Source organism: Thamnophis elegans, chromosome 2, assembly GCF_009769535.1.
Source record: "Thamnophis elegans isolate rThaEle1 chromosome 2, rThaEle1.pri, whole genome shotgun sequence".
Taxonomy (NCBI): domain Eukaryota; kingdom Metazoa; phylum Chordata; class Lepidosauria; order Squamata; family Colubridae; genus Thamnophis; species Thamnophis elegans.
This window is the reverse complement of record NC_045542.1, coordinates 131,633,342-131,658,330: the sequence shown is the minus strand read 5'-3', so window position 1 is coordinate 131,658,330 and position 24,989 is coordinate 131,633,342. Positions and strand designations below refer to the sequence as shown.

Below are 24,989 nucleotides of genomic sequence, written 5' to 3'. Positions count from 1 at the left end.
CAATGTCCCTCTCAATTGCCTGTTCCATAACCCTCTGCATTTCATTGGACAGTTTTGATCCCTGATCTTCAACAGGCTGGGATCTACCTGACCTCCCCCCGTCTATGAGCCGCAAGGGTTCAGGGTCCTCCTCCACCATAGCCGACTCAAAGGGACAAAACTCCTCTTGCATGGAGGAAGATTCTGGATAGCCCAGAGAGGCTGAAGGAGAAGGCGCCTGAGATCCCTCATCCATCAATGAGAGGGATATGTCCCTTCCTGGGGAAGGCTGGGGAGGAGGCTCCTGTCTCTGTTCCTGTCAAGATGGCTGCCCAGATGATAGGGATAACCTTCGGGCTCTCTCAAAGGTCTTTTCAAGGGCCTTATGTCTGTGGGCCTCAGACTTGGACAGGGCCTTGCCGCCTCTGGGATTAGTGATCCCCTTCCCTTTAGTGTCCTTTCTGCCCTCCTCCACCTCAGGGGGGTCTGGCCTACTGCATTTGGACGAGGGGACTGGATGTTTCTCTGGCGCCCTCTTGTCCCCATCAGCCATGGTGGTCTTCAGCTGGGATCGAAGTTTGACTCGCACGGGGGTTCAAAGAGACTCTGTAGGCAGTAGGCTGGCACCGGTGTGAGCTAGAAGCTGTGGTGCGCTCCGCAGATGTATCCGTAGGACAGGCGTATGACCAGGAAGGCCAAAGCTCTCCTAGGCTGCTAGATGGAATCTTCTTGAGGGAGGAGGCCTTGCCAGAGCACCAAACAAAGGCCGATCACTCCCTCACGGCGATCTGCTGGCTGGGAGGAAAGTGTGGCAATCCAAAATGGCCAGGAGTGAAAAGCACATGAAAATGCTTTTTAAAATGGCCACTGCACTCCTCAGGCAATAAGGGAGCTGTCAGGCATAAGCTGGAGCCTCCAAAGAGGACTCCGGCTGAAGCAGCGAGATGCAAAGACAGCTGGGGGGGGGATGAAGCCTCCTATCTCCCTCGCATTCACCAGCAGCCACTGGAGAAATGCCTCAACGATCAAGAGCTCGTCAGCGACGAGGAGCCTAGAAGCGCCGAAGCTCCTCACTAGCAATTTAAACATAAAGAAAAACGACGAAATTTTAGAGCTGACTATCAACTAAAGACAAAAATAAGAAAGGTACTATGCTAACTAAAGGAGAGTCCCAGTCTATTCGAACAAGGACTGAGGAGCTCCCCAAAAACGTGTCCAAACTGGGCTGGACTGAGTTTTTGAACTGGTCCTCAATGAGGAGGGAGGCGTGGTTAAGAAATTCAACTCAGTCCTTGGGCGAATAGACTGAATTTAACCCATGCTTGGACTCTCCAAGCAGTGCGCAGGAGAATTGTGTTGCGCACCAAGATTTTCTTTTTCTAGTACAATGGTATTTGGAACAAAAACAATTATCTGACTGACATATGGAGATGGAAATCATACAGAGAGATCTTTGCAAAGCAAAACTGGAAACGAGATCAGCCTTAGAATGCTTTCAGGATATCTATTTTGGCTCCAGACATGTGAAAACTGCTTTTCTATATAGCATTGAGAAACTGCAGATTGGTTTTCTTACTTAACAATATTAATTAAAAGCATCACCAAAGTGCATCATATAAGTAAATCAAATCCTAAATGCTCTATTTTGCAAATTTCATGGGCCACTAGGGATAATTTAAAAGGGCAATTATATAAAGTTGGTGCAGTTTGGAGAATCAAATGACATTTTCATCTTTATGCTACTTGAGCATCTAAATTCTTTTTTCCTGCTTTCCATTAGGCCTACATTTTGCATTTTTATGGTCAAACAGAACCAACACTCTTATTTTAAAAGTAGCATTTTCCTGTTTTTAAAGTTTGGTGTAATTTTGGTTCACATTTTTCACTGTTTATCTTTCCTATGACCCATGCACATATAAAGACTTTTAGTGAGAGGTTTTGATTTAAAAGTAGAGATATGACATAAAAGCTGCAATTATATAAGAGGCACAAAAGTAGTTCTTCCCTGATTATTTACAGTTCCAGAATGCTATGTCCATGTTGTTGCATATCACTTCTGTGGCAGAGCTAGTAAGTATATTATTCGTAGTAGCGGCTCATGAAAAATACAGCAGAGAAACTGCTAGTGGCAGAAACATTTAACTTTCTCGTTAGCTGTCCTCCCCCATGTGGCACTTAAGCACCCACAAGTTGTTTATTATGTTCCGTGCCAGGCAAAATTGATTAAATGGGGCTCTTAAGAATCAAAGCGTTATAAATTCATGAAAATACAGAAAGCAATAAATTCCATGGAATTAAAAGCTTACTAGCGCTATTAGCATTTCAGGGTGTTTGCATTGTTAATACCAATGTACAAAATATGCTGCTCCTGTGATAGAAGTCAAGCCAATGCGACATATGCATAGGCAATAACATTTTTATAGAATGTCATCACTGCTCACAGGGTTTTTTTTCCTTCAGACCTGAAATGTTCATTAATGTTTTAAAGAAAAATTTGAAACAAACGCAGTGATCTGTAGAATGCAGCAACTTCTACTGCTTAGGACTGGAAATTCTGTTCCCAATTTTGGTTGTAAGTCAAGGACTATCTGTGCACATACATAATATTTTCCAAGACACTATTTTACTCACTATCTTTCTGATATCAGTTAAACTATGCAAATAGTAGAAAGTATATTTATATTTATTAATTTTTATCCTACTTTTTTATTTGATAAGTACACAGATTACAGCTAAACCCAGAAAAAATAGAGAAAAGTATCAACTATTTAAATGCTACAATTCTTAGATCTTTTTTAATCTGTTTAAAGGAAAAAGAAGGGAAATATTGCACGCTTTAAAATGTAGGAGTTGCAAGGTTCATTGCACACAGTGTATAGCAGAAACTAGATGTTTACTTAAAAGATAGTAAGTCTGCTCCTAGAAGCTTTTTCATGATCACAAACACTTTCTAACTGTTAACTTTACATGGTATTTATTAATGGAGTTATATAAGGAAATGTAAATTCAAAATATGTGTGGGTACAGGTAATCCTCATTTAGTGACCACAGTTGGAATTAGTAACTCGATTGTTAAGTGAAGCAGTCACCAAGTGAAAAATCACATGATCATAACTATGATTTTCCTTGCTTTAACAGAATTAATAGAATATGACCTCAAAAAGCTGGATGAGTGAAGAAAGTGAAGAAAGTGAAGAAATTTCTAAAACTTGACTCATAAGGAAGCTGGGTAAAAGGATGAATCTCTTCCTCCTCCCCGCACCTTTCCTTCTTCTGCCCATTGGAACGTTCATCCAGGCAATTGGTATTGTATTTCATTCATTGGAGAAGATGGGTTTTAAAAAAAGTAAGTAGCAATATGCACTAGCACCAGCTGTTTGAGCAGCATGTTGACCATGAGCTGCTGAGGAGACAAAACAAATCACTGATTAAAAGTCTTGTCAATTTCAGGTAGCAGCTGCAGGGTTCTAATCAATTAATTAAGGTCATAGAGATGAGTTTATTAACTTTAAGGGAAACTTCTTCTGGAAGAGTACCGTATTTTTGGAAGTATAAGACACACCAAGGTTTTGAAGAGGCATTTTTAAAAAAAAAACAGGTAGGTAGGTAGGATAGACAGGGAAAGAGAGAGAAATACAGTAGGTAGGTAGGGAGAGAGAGTAGTTAGGTAGTAGTTAGGCAGATAGGTAGATAAAGGGAGGGGGAGGAATACAGTAGGTAGGAAGGGAGGGAGTAGGTAGGTAGGTAGGTAGGTAAAGGGATAGAGAGAGAAATACAGTAGATAGGGAGAGAGAGAGTAGTTAGGTAGATAAAGGGATAGAGAGAGAGAGAGAAATAGAAAGAGAAAGTAGGTAGGTAGGTGTTTCTGCTGGCACAGCACTTGTTCAATGTAATTCTCATCAATCAGTTAAAGAGCTTTCCAAAAGGAAAAAAAAAAGTTTTTGCACTCTGCAAACCTCCCAAAAACGGCCCATTTTTTTCACAAAAAGGCATGAATAGCCTTGGGGGGGGGGCTTGCAGAGTGCTCCGGGGTGGGGTAAAAAACGAGCAAAAATGGCCCATTTTTCGCTAAAACGGGCCCGTTTTTTGTCAAAAAAGATGCATGCATAGCCTTATGGATGCTTATAGGGTACTGCTCGGGGCTGGGGCGCTCCTCAGCTCCCAGGTGCTCACTGAAAGCCTCCATAAGGGTATGCACAGCCATTTTGGTGAAGGGGCGGGGCTTCGGGGGGAAAAAATTCTGTATTCAGTGTATAAGACACACCCAGATTTTCAGTCTCTTTTTTGAGGAAAAAAAGGTCCGTCTTATACTCCGAAAAATACGGTAGCTTGTTTAGGCAATCTCTCCACTCTGTTGGAGGGGGGTAGAAAGAAAAAAAGTATCAGGCACAGGACAACCCCTACTAACAGACTGTAATGGCATGCCATGCACATGATCAAAAGAAAGAGAGACTTGCAAAATTCATAAAAATGGGCATTGGTCATCGACATTGTAACTTCAAACAGTCTCTGTCCAAGGCAGTTGCTTTCATAAGGACTATCTGTAAAGCTAAGAGTTCAATTATCACTATTAATTTCAAAGAAACGTTAAATAAAGGCTGATTTCCCAAAACTATGCAGTCTAACAGAAAAGATGGGTAAACTCTTAGGTATCATTAGCCAACACTTCAAGGATGCTCTTTTGAATAAATTCATAATTGAATGAATACACTCATTATTAAAGCCCTATGTGTTGCCTAGAAACATTTTTTCCTACGGCCACCATCAGAATTATGATATATCAATAATATAATTTTAAGAACAATTAAGGTAAAATATTATTAAGCACTTCTTATAGAAATGCCATTTTTCACATGGCCGGCAACTATGATTTCTCTAGGCCAACTATTCCTTGAATACATATGCTGCTTATCACACTATAACTTAGACCAATGATGCTAAACTACATTAGTGAAGGAACATGCAACTTAGAAATTTTCTGACAACAAATTAAAGAAGCAACACTAGGTTCATTGTAAGCTATAAAAAAGCAAATATATAAACACAAAAACTGTGAAGACTATGCATATCTAGCTCACAGCTTATCTATGCAACTTATGAGAAACCCACAAACAGGATGTGATCATAATAGCTTCCTCCAACTCATTTGCAACATTTAAATCTTACTGCTTTTGATAAAGTAAATATAAGTCACAAAATAATCATAAATAAAAGTACTCATTGACTGCTTAATGTTTCATGTATAGTCCACTTTTTAAACCAACCATCACAGCAACTACATTTAAGAGATCTGATTGGCCGCTTCATCAAAAGTGTCCTGCTTACCACAACAGCATGTAAGACTTTTCAAAATAATTTTAAGCAGTCATTAGAAGTACATTAAATCATGCTAAAGTTAGAACTGTTCTAAATTTTGGACAATTTTTTCATGCAGATATCTTGATGAACAAATAAATATACCTATCTGTGAAGGGCAGACTTCTCCAATTGTTCTTCCAAATCAAAATCTTGCTTACGCACTAGTATCTCACTATTATAAGCGTTATAAAAAGTGTATTGTATGAAAACAATTTCTGCTAGAAAGATAAAAAAGCTAAAGTAGAAAAAAATATAATTTCAGTCATTAAGAGTAAATAATATCCATTCACTAGTTTCTACTTTAATCACATCACCTACCCAACAGAGAATCACAGTGGGTACAACTGTGCCACTTGGAATATGTTCCTTGCAAATATTAAATGTGTTTTCTCAAAGGACATGTAGGAGCCACACAATCATAACAAAGCTTGTAATAAAACCTGTGCACAACTTTAACTGAAAATATCCTTAGCACTCTGTATAAATAATGCATAAAAAGAATGGTAAAAAGAATGTATATCGCTCACTGATTTGGGGCATTTTGGATGAAATAAACCAGATCTACCCTGCATTTGCCAAAGGCAGGAAACACTATGCTTAAATAGTTTAAGACTGTAACTTTCTTTATTGAATGTCCATTCAGATGCAAGCATGAACTGTTGGGCACTTAGCTAAAGTTAACTTCTTAGCTTTAGTATAACTGATCATCAAAGCTTCCTTTTTATGGTATACACCCGGGGGGGGGGGGGGGGGGGGGCAAAGTTTACTTTTAAAAAAAAAATAGCATTGCATCAAGTTCTAATAAACTAGTACACTAACCAAATCACTCAAAATGGTAGTTCCACTCAAAAGAAAAAAAGTTTTTATTTTGCTTCAAGAATCCCAGATTGAACTTCCCATCCCAGAGTTAAGGTGATGGACATATTAAATCAGCTTTAGAAAATACCTAAAACTTGAATGTTGTTATATCCATACTGAATTGGCCCCAAAGCTGTATACTGGTTCTGTATATGGTTTCATTCCAACAAATCTGGCTTTTGTAATTGTTCCCAAAACAAGTAACTTAGGTGTCTTTAGTTGTTTCTTTCAAAACACTGTATGTCACCCTTGCTTGATTAGCTAGATATTTAGCCTGATTGAACAGGACTCTTTTCATGGAAAATAGTTCTTTGTTGTGATGCGTTCACTCAGGCTCCTATATGAAGTTCTAGTAACATTCATTTATAAAGATATATGAACCTCCTGAAAGTCACAAAGGTACTAAATATCTTTTCAGAGAAAGATATTCAATTTGTTTTCCCTATGTTATGTTTGCTGGCCATTAAGGTTAGCAAAGGGAGCAAAATCACGCATAAGCTAGATGTGGAGCAGATGAAGATCTGCAATTCAAAACTTTATGTAGGAAGTCATGCCACGTAAATGCCTAAGTGTCAAGTTAAAGAAAGTGGTTCTTTGGAATGCTTTGGAAAAGGAGGTTATACATCTCAAGAAAATCACTAGAATGATAAAGCAATTTTGAAAGTCTCATGGGTATATAAAAGAAGGAAAGGCATAGGACAAGTGGAAAGCATATATGTAGAAAGTCATAAATGTTTTCCTGTTTTACGACATACAATGACTTCAGAAATGTCTGTTACTTCACATTTCCTAATGGTTCAGGACTTCCTTTAATCAAGTACCTTTCTCCTGATCCAGAAACTTCAATTCCCAGAATGCTTTACTTTAAATTCTGGTACCTGAAGTACATACATTTGGAAGGGCACCCAACTTGTGAAACAGGGCATCAGGTAGGGGCTGCATTTTTTCATATTTGTCTGAAGTGGTGTAGGGTATTCTGCCTAAGCAGGGGATTGGACTAGAAGACCTCCAAGGTCCCTTCCAACTCTGTTATTCTATTTTATTTTAAATATAAGTATACAAAAATAGCATAATATGTACCTTCCATAAGCAGAAATCTTTTAATTATAGCTCATAAAATATTTTGTCCCTAAGTTGTCCATATTTTTAAAGTTTCTGCTGGAAAATTAAAGCAACAAAGCAAATATACTAAACAAAGGTTTTTTTTGGGGGGGGGAATAACATATATATATTAGTTGTTCATCAGAATTGAATTGTTTTTTGAATTACAATTGAACCGTAATCTGTAGCTCTGGTAAATCATGAATCGTTTTCATAGGGTGTATTCTTATTGTAGTTATAAGAACAATCTGAAATCATAATTGTCAAACCCCTTAGCAATTCTTAAAAAGGTGTAAAGAGATTGCTGCAGTTCAGGTATTGGCTACAGAATCAAGAATCAACAAATGTGCACAATATTCATAATTCTACAGTCTCTTTCTGTACTGAACTATTGAGCTTTTTTTTTTTTGTAGTTTACTACAAAGCTTACTATATAAATCAAGTCATACCCAACCCATCAATTCTGGCAACAGGATTCTAAAAGAACAGTTACCTTCAACTGTAGAACTAATTGATAGCGAAATACCTGGCTACATTTTCCTATACTCCTATCACCTATAATGTAAAAGTTTTCAATATTTTACCAGGTACATATACATTTGTACTGATATTGAGCCGTGGTGCCGCAGTGGTTAGAATGCAGTACTGCAAGCGACTTCTGCTGACTGCTGGCTCTCCTGCAATTTGGGAGTTCAAATCTCACCAGGCTCAAGGTTGACTCAGCCTTCCATCCTTCTGAGGTGGGTAAAATGAGGGCCCAAATTGTTGGAGACAATATGCTGACTCTGTAAATTGCTTAGAGAGGGCTATAATGCACTGTAAAGCGGTGTATAAGTCTAAGTACTATTGCTATTGCTATGCTATATGGTACCTTCTCATTAATCCCCCATTAATGGTGGGGTGGTAGTAATTTTGAGGAAATTTTACCATGAGCTAGTTTATTATTTCTAAATAACCCTGCTGACAGATATATCATTAACCTCACTGGGATTTGGGGAACCCAACTGGCACTACATGGTTTTTTTAAAATGTTAAGAAATAAAAGAATTTTGGAAAACGCATGCTAATTGGAAGAAATTTATACCTTAGATATGAAACTATTTTACAGTGGTGAAGCTGTCAGTGGCCAAAGCAATGGAATCTAATATAAAAATGCTAAAGTAAACAAGTAGAGAACAGAAGACGACAGCACTGATACAGGTTAGCTAAACCAAAAGGTTAATCAAACTGGCAACCTCAGTTTTATTTGATAGAAAACAGACCCCGGCTAGAATATGTGAGGGCTTCTAATGTTTTTTCACGCACTATATTTGGGGGGGGGGGGAATTCTGTTGTGGATGGACTACAGTACAGAGAAATATAAACTTTTCTTTACTTTTTATATACAAAAGACAGGGGAAAAACTGAAGGATACTAAGCATAGCCAAGAATACATATTCTTTTTCTTCATTACAAGAGTTATACTCCGCCTTTTTACCAAATAATGACCCTAGATATCAAAACCTCCAAGAAAGGTAGAAAAGTATGAAAAACATTGTTAAAAATCCTTTATGTTATTAATTAAAACAAAACACACAGCATCTCACCAAATGTTTGTCAATCCAAATTTGCTTGTACATAAACAAACAAACTGATTTTCTCTGCTAGGGGAATGATAATTCAAAAGAAGCTTTTCCAACTGGCAACAAGTGGAAATGGACACCAATTTATCAAGATTAATATTGTATTTTTTCCTCTTTTACTTTCCTCTTTATTTGAAATAAGTAATGCAAATAAACAGTGCTTTAGTCCTATGTCACTGAGATTTGTTTTATGGTATTCATTATATGTCATTATTTCATTTATGAATGATGTCAGAAAGTAGCTTCTATCAAATCGTAGCTTAATGAATCTTAATATTTCAAGTTCTGTCAAAATGAACTTTGCCCTGGGATGGTCTTCTCTGAGGAAGAAAATAACCAGGAGTGAACTTCTAAATGACCCAATATTTGGATTAATAAAACATATCTTGATATCATGGCTTCTTAAACCATAAAACTCATATGAGATATCAGCAGGAGCTAGTGTTGACAACAATTTCTAGGCCCGTAAAAGATGAACAAACATGTTATGTGGAGTTCATAAATTAAAATCAATTACAATGTGCAAGTAATTAAGTATTAAATGATCAAATCTTAAATATAATAACCCAAGATAGAAAACTATTACTTCCGACAATTTAAAAATAATGGTATTAATCATGCCAAAATTTGCAAACATTGGTAGTGAGCTAGCGCATCTGCTTTTCATTCACCAAACCACTCACTCACTGTTTGCTTATAGTTAAAACCTTTTGTCTCAATGCAAAGCGCATAATATTCAACCTCAACTAGGTATTTTTTAAAAATCCATAAGCAAGTGATGATTATTTTCTACGGTTATTGCCTGGATATAATCAAATTGCCATGAGCGCCACGCAACAGGAGATTGTTAACACTACTTTTCAAAAGATATCATACAATCATATTCCCATTTTTTTCTTTGCAGAATTCAGTAAAACAGAGTCATGAAGACAGTGACTGCGTTTAGAATTCTATGAATGAGGTAAGGTGATTCCACATTAAAAAGCCTTTTCTGGAAGTACCCATTTTAACTGTTATGGAATATCTTCAAGTTCTGCAACATTTGGAATCTTCCTCCAATCGGGCATTGATCTTCTTCTGCAGATTGTACAGAGTATGTGTGTTTGAGATGTAAGAGATCAAGTACCTTGTACTTTTCAACATTTTAATTAGCTTTTCATATACACAGTGGTAATGATCAATCAGATTCTAGAATGGTACCACCATCTTTGATCTTCTCTGACAATCTAAACCAACACTGAGGCTGTCATAATACTATTACAGTTTTTTTATGATGACATAGCAACTGAATACAATGCAATTGTATCAAATGAGAAAGATGCCAAATATAAGATCATTAAGTTTGCTATACAGGTAATAATAAAGAATTTTAATGGGGTGGCATAACTTATAAAAGATTTGTCACTCACACAGACCAGATTTTACATTATGTTTATGCAACTATCAAGTATCAAATAAATATAAAGGATATTTAAGAGAGAAAACAAGTAGCCATTTTTGCCTTCTAATCTCTAATCTGATAAAATAGTAAATTCCTCTGCTATCTATGATCTCACTTCCTGTTCATACTGAATGCCAAAAAAGCAATTGTTTTACTAATTTTAGTAATTTTACTAATATTTTACTAACATCTTATTTCTTCTTTGTTAAAAAAATGTATTGTGGATGAGAAAATCATGGGACCACTGCACTATTGACAGAACAAATATTATTAAATTCTGAATTACCATATTTTCCGGAGTATAAGACGTACCGGACTATAAGACACACCAAGATTTTGAAAAGGCAAATTTTTTAAAAAAAGTTTTTGCACTCTGCAGACCTCCCAAAAATGGCCCGTTTCCCCCCCCCCAAAAAAGGGCATGAATAGCCCTTAGGAGGCTTGTAGAGTGCTCCTGGGGGGTGGAGGTGGGCAAAAACCGAGCAAAAAATGGACCGCTTTTTCGTGAAAACAGGCCTGTTTTTTGTTTAAAAAGGGGGCATGCATAGCCTTTAGGAGGCTGGGGACTGGGGCAAAATTGAGCAAAAAGCAGCCCATTTTTCATTCATTTCTGCCCTTCCCAGCACGCAGGAGCACTCTGAAAGCCTCCTAAAGGCTATGCATGGCCATTTTGGTGAAGGGAGTGGGGTTTCGGGAGGCAAAAAATGCTCTATTCAGTGTATAAGACGCATCCAGATTTTCAGCCTCTTTTTTGAGGGAAAAAGGTGCATCTTATACTCCAAAAAATACAGTAACCCTGATAAGGAGACTTAGGATCTTGAGCATGAAAGAAACTCCTGTTGTAGAAGATGACACACATAAACTAAAAAAAAATAATGATAATGACAAAATACTTTGCTTGATATGGATGAACAGTGATCTACAGCTAGAGTAGAACCATTATCACATGCCAAATATTTCTTAGCCAAACATGCATGAAACATAACTTTTCCATTTGTGAAACTATTTTCTGACAAACAGCAACAAAAGTCTAAAATTGCAGTCCTGGTGTTCTCATGCCACTATATCTGGATCAGCATCAACATACATAAAAATGCCTTCTATTTTATGTTAACAAACTTTGAAGAAGACATGAAAAAAGGCCAAAAGTAAACAGAATAAATGTTACTTCTTAACAAATAAATAAACTATCTTGACTCAAATAATAGTACTGAAGAATGCATATGTCCACATTCACTTACGGTTTAGTAGAGTCTGTATGTCTCTGTGAACACTATTATAACTTGACATTTGAAATTTTGTTGGACTATCATGTCTTTTTTATAACATTTTTATATGCTAGAAATTTTCTTGGAAACTACCTTTGATAAGGCAGCCTAAGTGGACAAATCTAACATTTAAATACATTTTACACATAAAGATTACATCTGTGAAATGATTCAGATTTGATTCTAAAAAATGTGCTTTGTTTGGATCATGAACATAGCACTTGTCATAAATTCTTTAAAGCAGCTTTACCTTTTAATGAATCCCTATGAAAGGTGGTTACAATGTGGTTAACAAGTGCCTTTTATTCCATAAATTTTCCAAAATTCAATTCTTAATGTGAACGGTCCAACAAGTTTATAAATATCACTGAAAAATATGGGTTTAAGATACTCTTGTTTTGCAGAAAAGTTAAGTCAAATGAAAAGCAATAAAAATAAACTGAATTATAATCTTTGGAGATTGAGTCAATTATACAAATTGTTAACAATATATAAATTTAACAAAATATTAAAATAAAATTAAAAAATAAAATTATTTTAAGGTCAATTGTGATTTTTCCATCATAATAATAAAGAAAATACATGAAAAAGAATTCAGATTATTTATTTAATCATTTAAATTCTTACTCTAGGATTTATTCTACAAATTAATTTCACCTTAGAAGTTTTGTTTCAAGTTTATTTAAAAGTTAAAATGGCTATTCTCAAAACAAACAACAAAATTCACACAAACAGACACAAAAAGAGACATATGATTTCATAGAAGCCTTTAGCAAATTAAAAAATCAACATAAAAATTCAGAACATTGATTATACTCAGGTCAACAAATTAATTTGGTGAAATCTTTAGCAGAGATTTTTCTAAACAACAATTTCAAATCATATGTAGCTATAATAAAATGCATATTATGCATAACTTCATAGAATCGCTCTTGTGATCCCGCCCCCATTTAAAAAAAAATTAAAGGTTCCAATAACCACTATCACGCCAATGCTATTTTATCAATATTTTTAATCAAAAATTTAGTTACATGTTTTGTAGTTCTTTTCAGTTTCTTTACATGCAACAACCAAAGATTTGAAATATTTATTGAATTTGTTACATGAAATTAGAATATTATCATGTATAAAAACTTTAACAGTATTATTAAACATGTTTTTTTTCCATGTAGAACCTCAGAATCTGACTTTAATGTGTTATTTTGAAGACAGATTGAATAGAGAAACAACTTAGAATGCATGGATTTAACTTTCGTAGGCCTGACCTAGTTAATAATAAGTTTTAGTTCTGGTTTCACTGGAAAAATCTTGTAGTAAATTGTTCCATCTGTTGAACTACATAAGACTTAACAGTGTTCAAATTTGGCTGGCTTTAAAATAATTATTTGGGAATGGAGGGGGGAAGAGAAGAAATATACTAAAATAATACTTCAAATTTAGAAATAATTGAAAGACAATGCTTTTTCAATGTTTGTTCCTCTTTTCACACTGAAATCAGCTTTCTTTTAAACAATCAGAAAATTTAGAATATCAAATATTTATTATAGGAATCTAAAGAAAGATCATTCTACTTTAATGAACAATCAGTAACACACTAATAGTATTCATCATAAATAAAGACAATCAAAGTTACTATATTTAAATTGTCCAAATGTAACATTCTAATGTCAATAGCCTCACTTAAATTAGATTCACTCATCTTTTCCATTACATTCCTCTACTCCTGTAGGTTTAGTGCCTATTCTCTACAGGATGAAAGTTAGCCAGTAAATTTCCAGCCCAATAAAATTTAGTAAGTGCTATATATGTGATATTTTTGTTTTCCAGTAGACTCGAGGGAGAGGCCACACGTGGGATATTCCGAAAGCCTGATTGGTCCAAAGACTGATGGAAATTTCTTTTAATCTACTCTTTTCCCTGTTGGCTCCCAGTTCCTCTCAGTCTTTGGTCCAAACAACTGCTTTGGTTCCCAGTATTTCATTGAGAAAAATTAGGTAATTTTTTTTATTTTTACCGATTCGATCCATTGGACATTCTAAATTCCTAAAACAGCTGTTAACTCGCAGGGAAAGGGTCCGCCGTCCCGCTGCGCATCGAGGGAGAGCTAATTGGCTTTCCACTCTCCTCTTGTAGCACTGGGAGCTCCGACCGATTCCCGGAACTACGGGAGTATCGGGCTCCTTATAGCAGCTACATGGGTGAGGCTCCAAAGCGGGTAGCGCCATTTGGGCTGGCGGCAGTTTCCATTTCCCAGCTGTGCGCCCTTCAATCGAGCCGTGATATTTTTATTTTCTGAAAAAAGGCAATTCTATTCTCAATCAATTCACGATGGAAATGTTGATACAGTAGTTATTTAAGAGTTAAGTAGTGGATTATGATGAATTCTACATTCTAAATTTAGGATTATTTGGACCAATCTGATAACTCATTGAGTTGAATCACAGATTTCCAAAATTTCTAGAACCAGTTTGAATTTTGGTAAGAATTTGAGAAAAATCCAGAGCTTTTCAGTAGTACGGAAAGGAAGACACTGTTTCCAAAAAGAAACAAAAATGAAGACCCCCAAAAAGACATTCAAAAGGCACTTTACAAAGTACAGGGACCTAAGAGAATGTACTTGTAATTAGAAATCTCTTTTTAAGCAGTTGTACAAGTGTCCTTGAGGACAATTGTTCACATATTGAGAAGAGACTCTTCCTCTGCATCAGTGCATTCTATGAAGGGCCCCTTTCAAATGTTTTGCACAGCTCTAAAAACAACTTTTGCCTGGAAAGAGATAAAAGAGAAGTGGTTTAAAGATCCACAGGAAGTGGTTCATCAGAGGTTCTCCAATCATAGCTCTTGAGGGTGGGATTCTCATTCTAATAAAGTCATGGGGACTTTCATTTCTTGTTAAAAATAAATTGAAAGGCGCAAAGCTCGAAAACACCTACACTTGACCTTCTATAATTAGACAGAACCTCTATAGCAACTGCGCTTTGCATAGACATTATATAGACAAGCATAGGAAAAACCTTCTGCATCTATCAATGTGTAGGTTTAATCTCTAAAGAAGAGATTAAATAGTCTATCAATTTCATCAAATTATATCAAAAGGCAACAGGATTTTTTATTTATAGAAAATCAAAATTAAAAGGTTATCTGCAAAATGAGGAGTGCTTGGAGCTCTCTGTGCTTCGTTTTTTTCCCCTTGAGGACATTTCATTAGCCAAACTAGGTAATGTCATCATATGTAAGAAAGCAACCAAGGTCAGAGAGCACTAAGGACCCCTCGATTCAACCCTGAGCTGCAAATATTCTCCTTTATTGGCAGGTAGGCTACAGAATTATGTAAATCGAGAACTACCAGAAGTAAAGGTACGATTTCAAAGAAGCAGAGGAACTAGAGATCAAATTGCCAATCATGGAGAAAGCTAGGGCATTCCAGAAAAACATCTACTTCTGCTTCATTGACTATGCTAAAGCCTTTGATTGTGTGGATCACAAAAAAATTGTGGCAAGTTCTTAAAAAGATGGGAGTACCAGACCATCTTATTTGTCTCCTGAGAAATCTATATGCGGATCAAGAAGCAACAGTGAGAACTGAACACGGAACCACGGATTGGTTCAAAATTGGGAAAGGAGTCCAGGAAGGCTGTATACTGTCACCCTGCCTATTTAACTTATTTGGAGAGCACATCATGAGAAAGGTGGGGCTAGATGAATCAAAAATTGGAATTAAGATTGCCGGGAGAAATATTAACAACTCAGATATGCAGATGATACCACTCTAATGGCAGAAAGTGAAGAGGCACTAAAGAGCTTCTTGATGTGGGTGAAGAAGGAAAGTGAAAAAGTTGGCTTCAAACTCAACATTAAGAAAACTAAGATCATGGCATGTGGCCCTCCCAATTCCTGGCAAATAGATAGGGGGAAAATGGAGGTAGTGACAGATTTTCCTGGGAAGGAAAGCTATGGCAAATCTAGACAGCATCTTAAAAAGCAGAGACATCACCCTTCCAATAATAGTATAGTCAAGGCTACGGTTTTCCCAGTTGCAATGTATGGCTATGAAAGTTGGACCATAAGGCAGGCTGAGCACCAAAGAATTGAGGCCTTTGAAGTGTGGTGCTAGAGAAGACTCCTGCGAGTCCCTTAGATGCAAGATGATCAAGACGGTAAGTCCTAGAGGAGATCAACCCTGACTGCTCTTTAGAAGGCCAGATCCTGAAGATAAAACTCAAATCCTTCCTTCCTAGAAGGAAGGACTCATTGGAGAAGAGTCTAATGCTGAGAAAGACTGAGGGCAGAAGATGAAGGGGACGACAGCGAATGAGGTGGCTGGATGGAATCACCAAAGCAGTAGGCGTGAGCTTAAATGGACTCCAAAATATGGTAGAGGACAGGAAGGCCTGGATGAACATTGTCCATGGAATTGAGATGGGTTGGACAAGACTTTGCAACTAACAACAACAACGCTGCTCAAGAGATGTCATAAAGCTTTTATTTCTTCAACTTCAATCAACATTTAATCCTCTGAAGGATTTTAATTTGATTAATTTTCTGAAAAATTCTGAAATAGTGCATTGGATTTGAAGCACAACTTTAATTTACTTATTTATTTAAAAACAGTTTATAAGCAATTAAACTACTAAGCATTAATCATAGATGAAAATGGTAAAAAACAAAAAAATCCCATTAATTTATAAAGCAAATGAGAAGGTGAAACTGTGACTACGCTCTTATTTCAACTTGCCTTTGCTTTGCAGGCATATAAATGTTGCAAATGCAAGAATTGGTCGTAAAGTTACTTTTTCATCACCATCATAAAACTGCAAATAGTGGCTAAATGAGGCAATTACTAAATGTACAACTTGTCACTATACATACAACTTTCATACAAGAAAGGACTAAGTGGTGAATCTTTAACCAATGCTGGTAACTGTAAGCATGTCACACATTTCAGAAGGAACAATATTACAAAAGGAAAAATGGGTCACTACTTAATACAGGTAGTCCTCGACTTATAATGGTTCATTCAGTAACCATTCAAAGTTACAATGGCACTGAAAAAGTGACTTACGGCCATTTTAACACATATGACGGTTTCAGCATTCCAATGGTCACATGATCAAAATTTGGATGCTTGGCAATTGGTTCATGGTTATAATAGGTGCACTGTCCCTGAGGAATGTGATTGCCTTTTGCAACCTTCTGGCAGTCAAAGTCAGTGGGAAAATAAGATTCACTTAACAACCGTGTTACTAACATAAGAACTACAATAATTCACTTAACATCTGTGGCAAGAAAGCTTGTAAAATGGAACAAAAATCACTTAACAAATGCCTTGCTTAGCAACACAAATTTTAGGCTCAATTGTGGTCATAAGTCAAGGAATTCCTATAGTAGTTTATTATTAGACTGTTATTTATAAACTTTCAAACTTTACAAAAGTAAATGAATATTTGGTTAGAAAGTATTCATTTTACTTTGGAAAGAGTTGCATTTCCTCTAAAAATTCACATTTTACTTTTCAATCAATTGTTATCACTATGGAAACTGTTACCTTTGGTGGCTTTGAAAACCTCTTATTAGTTTAGACTGATACAACAACTATTAGCTCCATATGGACAGAGATAATCTTGCAGCAACCCATGCATGCTCTGGTAATATCCGATTTGAATTACTGTGGTGTGTTATAAAATACTTGGTTAACTTATTCCTTCCATATTCACTGGCTAGTCTGTTAGGTTTGCTCTCCCTCACCCAATACATAATGAAGCTCATCTGGTACTTCCGATAGCATTTTGATACTGCCAAGTATTTTTCTTTATCTGGGATTTTTCCTCTGGTTCACACTACTGTTCAACATCTTGCTGTACTTTTTCTTGTTTTTCTTGTTCACTATTTTTCATAATTCTTGTTTACATTCAATTTGTTATATTATTGCCTAGTGAATTTTGTATAGCTGCAAGCAAACAAGCAATATCCACATATCATTTCCTGAACACTCGTATTTAATGTTGCGGTGTAAAACTAATACTGTAAAAATCAGATACATCTAGAAAAGACCAAATTTTTCTCAACTTTGTGAATTCTAAATAACTTTTACAACAGCTCTATTATTCCCACATTATGTGAAGACTGGAATACTAATGAAATAAAATAAGCAATGTAATTTAAGTTATTTTGAGAACATCTGGCTGGAGAAACAGAATAATGAAAATGCAAAATCAGTGTAATGTAGATTTAAAAAATTGCACAGGACAGACTTAAATGGTAAGATGCCAATATATCCAAAAGTCAATTTTATTTATACTAAAAAAAGCACACTTTTAAAAAATGCAATCTGGAATCTTAGTTCATACTGCTAGTTTGCGGGCATCTTGTGAAATTTCAAATGTAAGTTTAAAATTCTGTACACTTTAAGTATGAAAAGCCAGAAAACTAGAATAATGGAAAAAATAATTCTGTATTAGTTACATTTAAATATATGGTGAACTTCTATCCACTTTCATGGTTTTGCTGATAAATATACTGTGCAGATAGTCCAGTGGTGGGTTCCTGATCCCCTTGCAACAGGGCAGGGAGCCAACCATATGCACGCACGCATGTATACCCACTGCCTGCGACGCTCCAGCTGCTCGGCGGAGCATTGCACAGGAGCCATACATTCTGTGCGCGTGCGCAAATGCCCCAATTGGCTCAAATAGCGGTAAGGAGTTGGGCGGGTGGTGGGCCCTCCAGAGCACTGTACCAGAATGGTACCTGGTGCTCCCAGCAGGCACTGGTACTGGGGTGTACCAGTCATATCCCACCACTGACATAGTCCTTGATTTACAACAATTCGCTCAGTGACAGTACTTAGTTCACTTATTTACAATGCACTGAGAAAAGTAACTTATGATCATATTTCACACTTATGACTGTTGCAGCACCTCCCCATGGTCATGTGATTTACATTCAGATACTTGACAACTGACTCACATTTATGACTGTTGCAGTGTCCCAGGGCATGTGATCACCTTTTGCAACCTTCAGACAAACAAAGTCAATGGGAAAGCCAGATTCACTTTAAACCATGTTACTAATTTAACAACTGCAGTAATTCATTTAACAAATGTGGCAAGGAAAGTCATAAAATGGGGCAAGCTCACTTAGCAAATTTCTCACTTAGCAACATAAATTTTGGGTTCAATTTTGGTGGCAAGGTTTCATAGTGTTTCCATCCCAAAATACATTAAAAAATTGCCAAAAAACCTCAATAACTGTCTTAACAGTATTTATTTCCTTAGCAGCATCCATACATTTCCTGACAAATGGGCTCGAATTTTACACTTCTAACCAAATCAATCATTGTAACAATGAAGTTCACTGTGGCTTTATACACTGTACTGACGTGAACAAAGTGTATGTGTAGGAAACTGAAAGACTGATTATGTGTCATCAATTTGGTATCAACCAAGCAGGTGTAGGCCTTCACTGGGATGATTAGCCCTCATCTTTCTCTTTAGTCTATTCTTAATATTGGTGATGGTCTCCTTTTCTTTCTTTATACCTTTTCAGAATGAACTCTTGGAAGCAGTTGGATATTTGCAGAACATAGACAAAATTAGATAATTTGAATTGTCATTTTTACTTCAAGAGAGAATTCTGGTTTGATTTGTTCTGCCATTCATTTCTTTGGTTATCTATGATATTCTCAGGAGTCTTCACTATTGCAGTGTCTCTCCATTGTCAGTTCTAAGATTGGTTGCTCTACATGTTGTCATTAGTTTGGCTTTATTTATATATTTAATCTTAATCTCATTTTTTCTCACCATGCTCCTTGAATTTCATTACTAAAGCACAGTTGTACAAACACTGGACTAAGATTAAAAACAGACAGAGGAGGTTTCTATCACTTCAGTGCCTTCAATATCAATCCATGAAACTGGTTGCTGTACTTGTTATCATTAGTTTACAATCTTAATCCTTCAGTTTTTTTCTGTGCTTTTTGACCTTTGTTACTGGAGTGCATAGATCATTTCAACTATCAGAATAGAATTATCAGCATAAAATAGGTTATTGAAATTTCTTCTTCAATTTTGAAATTCAATTTTCTTTAATCTTTTTAATCAATTTATATCTGTCCAATGTGGTTCAATGGAACTTCCTTCTGACTTTTGGAAACTTCAGTTGTTTTTCCTTATCTGTTTCGATCTTAAATGTCTTCATAGATGTTTGCTTGTAATACTGTTTCTGGTCTCTTCTAAAAATTATTTGGTAAGTTTCTTCTTGTTTATTTTCATTGGCTTTGGCTTTTTTTTATTCTTCTTGGCAATTTTCAGTATCTGTTACCTGTTACCTGTTACAGTTAGCATTCTTCCGTGTCTTGCTCTTTGGCAGTCCCTTTTGATATTCATCCTTAATAATTTATTTTGATTTCATCCCTCAGTTCTTGTGGTTCCATATGAATGAGCTCCAGGGCTTCAAAGTGATTCCTGATATTCTCCTTGAAAACGTTGAGTGTAAGCTCAAGATCATATTATGGACATTGTTTTAGCGTGACTTGGAAATTGCTCATAAACAGATTATGATCAACCAGTTCCTGGCTATGTCTTTGCTGTTGTAACTCAGTTTTTCCTCTCCCTTACACCAATAACATAGCCTCTTTAAACTGTGTGGGTATCGTGATGTCCATTTATATACGGATTATTTTATAAACGGTATAAATCACTGGAATGGGAGAATCTTTTAAGTCTGTCTCCTGCTTCATTTCTCTTTCCTTCACCATTTAGTCCAATTAAGTTTTCCTCCTTAACATTTCCAACTTTATCTGACTGTTGCCTTAGTTGTGGCTTTTCCTCCTTATTCCTTCTGTCTATTACATCATTGTGCTCCTGCCACAAGAGGTATCCTGGCAGGATTTGAAGGGAATGCATGACGACAGAAATTAATATACCAGTTTAATATGAGTTGTATCTCATTCTGTATTTACAATGTACCAGATTCAGAATCTGGCTTTTTCAGAAGGCTGGGAGGAGGAGAAATATGTCACAAACCTAGACAAGCTACTACACAAGAAGAGGCATTAATGATGTTGTGTAAGGCACCTTCGTGTATTTATTTTCTCAGCACAGTCATGGAGCTACATCATGAACACTGCCCTCTTCAGTTCTATGCCTTCTTCCAAGTTCTGCCTCACACAGAGACTATGCTAACATTTTAGTAAATGCACAGCTAAAGAGAATGAGACTACAGCATGATCATCTCTGTGTCTATACAGGTAGTCCTCGACTTATGACCACAATTGAGTCCAAAATTTCTGTTGCTAAGTGAGGCATTTGTAAAGTGAGTTTTGCCCCATTTTATGATGGTTTTTTTGCCACAATTGTAAAGTAAATCACTGCAATTGTTAAGTTAGTAACAGGGTTATTAACCGAAGTCGGCTTCCCCGTTGACTTTGGTTGACAGAAGGTCGCAAAAAGAGATCACAACAGCCTGGGACACTGCAACTGTCATAAATATGAGTCAGTTGCTAAACATTTTAATCACATCACCATGGGGATGCTAAATGTGAAAAATGGTAATAAGTCATTTTTTTTCAGCATCCTCGTAATTTTGAATAGTCACTAAATGAACTGTTGAAGTTGAGGACTGTACATAATTATTTCATGTGCTTTAATTGTATGAAGGTGCCCTGAACATTGCCACGCTCCTATCATCCCTGCTTGGAAAGAAAAAGAAGATGGCCAGCAGCAAATTTACATTAAATTACAGTGGCAATGGATAGCAATGAAAAGACTTGAAGATAAGATTTTGTCAACTGTTTTTTCTGACAGTGTTTTCCCTTTCATACATCAAAGAAATAAACACACACTTGTGTAAAGCAAGCAACTGCACTTTCCTCCATTCTGGCTTCTTTGTTCTGCTCTATAGAGATTTACTCAAGTTGAATCATCTAAGTTTCATGGTTAGTCAAACATGGAAATAGTACTTCGAAGTGGTTCCTTTAGTGCAAAATGGAAACTATCATAAATGTGGTTTCTGAATATCTTATTGTATGTCAACCTTTATTGTTCATTCCATAATTACAGGTGATTTTAAATATATTCCATTTATTGAACTTATTAATAGTTTAAATTCTATTGAAATCTGCTGAAAACCTTGATGTCACTTACCAACAATTAAATCAATCAATACTTTAACCAGAGTGATAATGTAAACCAAAACAGGGTTGATAAATGCATCATACTTTTCTTATAATGCAAACGCGACTTTGTGAACTCTCACCATATCATATTATTTTGAAGAAACAGCTCTCGAAATAATATTTTTCTCAACATAAAAACACAAGCAGCAAGCCTGCATTTGGTCTTTAGATAAATAGATTGTTTTAGATATTTTCAAAATAAATATTTAATATTATAAAAATTATATTTACAATTGAATTTTAGCAAATATCATATAATATATAAATGGTTGGCCCCTTTAGAAAGAACAGTATAATACAATAAAGTGAAGAATAGTACATTTGTAATGCAAAACAATATATAATAATGTAGCATAAGGAGACAACATTGGCCCAGATGGACATATCCCTGTTTGACTATCAAATTCCTTGTTTTTTGTTCATTTATTTGAACAAGTTAAAGATAAAGTATGGTGAAAAAAATATATTAAAGGCTATTAGATGTCAAGTAGTAACTTCACCAGCTTTTATTCTGGTAAAAAGATGTTTCCTGTCTGACCACAGCCACCGGAAAACCTTTTGTATAAAATATCCATATTCCCACTGACTTCCAAAGATGGTCTCTCCTGTCATATAGTCTACATTCAGGCGCATTTCAGATTATATTAAGATCCAATGTAAAGCAGAACAACAACAACAGTGCTTACTTTTAGATAGTGTTTCCTAAAGGAAATATTTCTGCATGTACTAAGATGGAAAAACTATAGGTTTCTTTACACAGCGCTGATACCATTACCAAGACAAAGACATTAATCGTTAACTATTCAAGAGGCACACCTATACACAAATAGATTTTAAAAGTATACCAAAATTAGAGAGAAACAGGAATACTCTAAAGCAAAATTAGCTTCACTCTGGTTCTCATCAAGAACTTTTGAAAATAGTTGTGAACCGCAGGAAGCAACCTATTGTACAAGATTAACCTGAGATCTTAAGTCTCCTTGATTTCAATCAAAGTTACTTTGAATCAAATGTTCCATGGATTTCAGCCTTAGGCTATTCTCCTGTGTAAATTTGCTTGAAATGAGTGAGTGATATTTCTTTTATGAGTACAACCCAACCATCCGACTCACTGCTTCTTTTAGAGGAAAAGATTCTGCCATATCTCATAACAAACTTAACAAACTTGCTTACCAATCAAGCCTATGACAAAGTCTACACGTAATATAAACTAAACATAACAACAAAACTTTTATAATGTTTTATAAGGAGTGAATTGCAAGGCGACTACTCTTAACATTAAGAAGAAATTTTCACTGAAAACATATACAGCATTCCACAGCATAAGTATGATTTTAATACAGTTGTAGGATAGTCTATTAATTTTGATTTTTATCATACTGACGCTCCCATTCTCATTTTATTCCTAGATAGGAATGTCAGGAAATGTAAACATTGTAGATGTCTGTGTGAAGAAGTGCTTTTATGGACAAGCAGACCAGCAAGGTAAAAATGCAATAAAAACCAAGTAAGAAAAAAATATGGATTTTTTTAAATTTACCTTTTCAGAAACTTCTGTCAAGCAATCTTCAGGTTCAGCAGATCCCAAAAGTCACTCTTCTTACCCTAAGGACAAAATGGTTACCACAATGAGTCTGGCTGATCAGAAGTAGTGACAACACTAAAGATATTTTCATTGGCACCATTAACAAGGGCAAATGTAAACAAAATAACAAATGAATCCAACTGTGTTTAATGGTGAATGATTTTCAGAGAGAGCTAATAAAAGTTGACTGTCACAAGATAGACAGTTATCAGTACCAGCCGCTGAGAAGCTTTGTTCAGCAAACAAAACAGTCTTTGGGAGCAAAGAAAAACTCTGAAGATGAGACCCACTTTGTTCTTTAGCGCAAAGTTTCCTAATCTTGCTGGCTAGCCATTTATTTTTACTTAAGGAATATATTACTCTGATTCCTTTGTTCTCACAGATACGGTTACATTTGGGTTCATCTCTTTGTATCCATGTACCGAATCTAATTCTTTTATCTTTTTATTCTTTTATTTTTTTATCATTACAGCGGTTCTTTTTGTTGTTGTTGCTTTTGTTTACCCTTCCCCAGATTATATTTTTTATTATTTATTTATTATAACTATTATTATTGCTTTGAGTTACACAACAAATTGATTATCCCCATCCTTTTTTGTAAAGTGCTCATTCTCTCTTATGCATAAAGAATGTAATTCTTTTAAAAAACACAATGTTCGGCCATTTTCTTCAGGGTCTAAGTTAGAAACTGTTTATTTGCCACAAAGATAAAACTAATAATAGTATCTTGACTAAATATAAAATGTCTTCTAGGTTACTTGGCAGACAGTACTAATTTCAAGTACAATACAGTGAATGCAAAACATTTAATTTTTATAAAATTTAGGGAGTATCTGGTTACTGTACAATTGTTTCAATTAAATATGGGCCGTTCTATTAATTCATTGAAAATATATCTAATAAGATATAAGCTGACTTCCACTTGCCTGGTAATATTTCCTTGCTTGGCCTCCTTTGATAATACATGCAATATGATATTACCTGCATATTATCACCTTTTCCTTGATATATATTTCATACCCCAGTTTTTTTTTATTACGAATCTTTGTTTTACCTTTTTTAATTAGATAAGACAAATAAATATATGCAATTGACCTATATTAAATGCATACATCTCCTGATAATTCCATCTTCATTTTAGAAATACAGAAAGTTTTCTAATATTGGCTGCCATCTCTTCCTTTTAACTTAGCAAAGTTTGCCATTGTAGTTGTTAAATATGATCTATGACTTAATGTGTTATGTGGGTTCAACCAATCAGCAAATAATGATTACACTAATAAATAAATAATATTTACCCATTTATTAGTGTAATCGTCATTTGCTGTTGACTCATTGCAACTCTCTGGACAAATCATTGCTTGACAAGATTTCATAATTGGTTTGCCACTGAGTTCTTCTTCCTGCCCCGAGAAGAGAGAATTGTCCAAGGTCTCACTTGGCTTCATGCCTAAGGTATGACTAGATATCATGTTGTTCTAATTTCTAGCCCATTGCCTTAACACGTTCTGCTACATGACTTTCTTGAGAATGGATTGGTATCCTCATTGCTGGTCTTCTGGAAAATATTAGAGTTGCTTCAAGCAATGAATGGGGTTACTTA

General features: G+C 35.6%; 1 protein-coding gene across 7 annotated transcripts in view; it reads right to left on the bottom strand.

The window, feature by feature from the left end:
- FOXP1 (forkhead box P1) overlaps positions 1–24,989 on the bottom strand; it is a 530,594-nt gene that overhangs the window by 344,131 nt on the left and 161,474 nt on the right. For all 7 annotated transcript variants that reach the window (XM_032211522.1, XM_032211517.1, XM_032211525.1 and 4 more), the window contains one exon: positions 23,342–23,406. The gene's annotated coding sequence lies outside the window, so the exon portion shown is untranslated. The remainder of the gene's footprint in view (positions 1–23,341; positions 23,407–24,989) is intronic.